Source organism: Perca fluviatilis, chromosome 22, assembly GCF_010015445.1.
Source record: "Perca fluviatilis chromosome 22, GENO_Pfluv_1.0, whole genome shotgun sequence".
In the NCBI taxonomy this organism is placed as follows: Eukaryota; Metazoa; Chordata; class Actinopteri; order Perciformes; family Percidae; genus Perca; species Perca fluviatilis.
Window position 1 is genome coordinate 30,802,642 of NC_053133.1, and position 2,500 is coordinate 30,805,141.

At 42.8% G+C, this 2,500-nt stretch overlaps 2 protein-coding genes across 2 annotated transcripts in view; one reads left to right on the forward strand and one right to left on the reverse strand.

Moving 5' to 3' along the window:
• LOC120552637 (NACHT, LRR and PYD domains-containing protein 14-like) overlaps positions 1-2,500 on the forward strand; it is a 303,082-nt gene that overhangs the window by 40,923 nt on the left and 259,659 nt on the right.
• LOC120552139 (apoptosis regulator Bcl-2-like) overlaps positions 1-2,500 on the reverse strand; it is a 9,153-nt gene that overhangs the window by 5,458 nt on the left and 1,195 nt on the right. The window lies entirely within an intron of this gene.

The following is a 2,500-nucleotide window of genomic DNA, read 5'->3' on the forward strand; positions in this document are numbered from 1 at the left end:
GCTAGGATTGGACGAGGACCGTTCGAGGGCGGGATTTTGCGAACGGACAATTGCATGGGAAAAGTAATTACATTTACTGTGAATCATTTTTTTTTATTTATATCGTTTTTGAATCAAAAATTGATTTTGAATTGAATATTGACATTTTCTGAATCGTGCACCCCTAGTGTATAGTGTATAAAAGTAGCAATAAGTAAGGCGTTCAGACTGTAGGCAAAAGTGGCCCAAATCTGATTTTTTGGGGGATCAAGTGACCAGGTCAGACTTCTTCAGAAGTAGTGTGAACACTCAAATCTTAATCAGATGTAGACCACTTCCATATGTGGTCCTGAATCAGACCCAGGTCTGATTGTTTTTCAATGCGGCCGCAGTGTGAACAACCAAAGCGGAGTTGATGCGACTTTTACGTCAATTTACGTCAGTTATCGACATTTGTCACAATTCTGCTCCAGCGGGAGTTAGCCCTAGACTAGTGCCCTGTTTACACGTATATGGTTATTTTGAAAAACGGAGACATTTCCCTTTGTTTGTGCCCTTCGTTTACACGCAAATGGAGAATTTGCTTATGAAAACGATTCTTTCTAAAACCTATGGCCAGAGTGGAGATTTTTGAAATCTTCGTTTGCACGTTTGCATGTAAACTGAGACAAACGGAGGTTTAGGCAGCCGAGAGAGAGAGAAAGAGGAAGTGATTGGTTGCTGTTGTTGCTATTTTCAGGATTCTGATTGGCTAACGTGGGCTTGAGCTTTGCGTTGCACTGCCATCTACAGGTCTGGCATGCTGTTGACGGCATATATACACGGGGACGTGTAAACAAACACTTGTAAATGTAGCAAAAACCTGGACTAGGGTTAGGGTTAGGGTTAGACTTTAACCCTTAAGGAGCTTGCACACTGCTCCAACAAACACCAACAAACTCCAACAGTTGGGTCTGTGTGGGCCGGCCGTCTGTTTGTTGGCCTTTGTTGGATGGATTTGTTAGTCTGACATGTCCAGTCTGGTCTGGTGGAGTTGGTAGAGTTTTGAGCAAAGTTCTTGACACAAGTTAGGATAGACACCTTGTTTTGCGTCTCGCAATATCCATGGTTTACACCACAGTCTCCTCCTGGCTCGTCTTGATTGCCGTCTCTCCTGTACACGGCTAGTAGCTTTACCGGCCAGGTAGACCAGAAGTACTCTGGCCACATTCAACAAGGTCTCCACTTCATCCATGTTATATTAAACCAAAACTCAAATAAGAAAAGGTAGAACTAGGTGACCAAAGTCAGTCTTGTCTGTTAGTGTCTGGGTAATGTGGACTGGCAGTTGGTTTTATGAACATTGGAGAATGTTGGTATTTGTTGGTATTTGTTGGAGCAGTGTGCAAGCTCATTTAAAGAACGGACCTCCCGTCTGCGGCATCATACCAGGAGGAGCAGAGAGCGGCGAGTAAATAGGCTTGTTCCAGATAAACTGCACTGGGACATGACAAAAATCCGCTGTCAGGTCGGAAAGATTACAGCCGTTTCCAGCAGCCTCCAGGCTGAACAGGAAGTCACAGAAACACTCACATCCTGTTAGGTCCGATTCTGATCTAATAAAATGTTATCAGACCCAAATATCAGCTTGTACACAGTTTCCAGTTGATTTTATTATGACAGAGTAGCTCTCAAAATGCTCTACATGCGATCTGTTGCTGATGTTAATTACCAACAGACTGTAGATGATCTGTAATCTGAACAGATTTAGTCTCTCTGACTTCTAAACATCACTAGCAGCCTCACAACATGTGTTCTGTACAGAATAAGCCTTTAAATCAGACAAATAGCAGTTAAAATCCCTCCAATTCAAAATCAATAAAAAGTTTATATAAAACGTCATCATGTTGAGTCGATTCTGAACCAATCAGCTGTTAGATCAGCTGAGAGGCCGGCCAGCGTTTCCCAGCATGCCCCTGGGTCCGCCTGGGTCTTGCAGTTGGTGAAAAGCAACAGCGGCACCTGGCTCTCAAACCTGCGGCCGCCTCGATCCCGTGGGGTCATCGTTGCCCACGTGTGCATGACATCAGAGCAAGTCGGGATCAAGTCGGACACAAATCTACCCAGCATGCATTGGGAGGCGATCGCCGGTGATTGATTCTGCGCAGATCTGGCTCATCTCCAACGAGCCTATTCTTATAGTAGCAGCTTTGTAGTTTTACTATTTGTAGTTCTTTTTTTAACAATGAAAAGCTCAATATTGGTTGGTTTAAAGAACCTGTTTACCAACAACAAAGGGCAGCGTGCTGATGATATACGGACAAAAATTGTGTATCTTCATGATGATAAGTCCTAAATATGGAACAGAAAATGATGTTGTATATCAGCTGAGATCTTGTGTTTTATCTTTTACTGTTGAAACTGGATATGATAATGTAGAAGAAGAGAAGCAGATCTGTCCGATGTGTTTAAAGTGCCAATATTATGCTCATTTTCAGGTTCATAATTGTAATTTCAGATTGTATCAGAATAGGTTTACAAG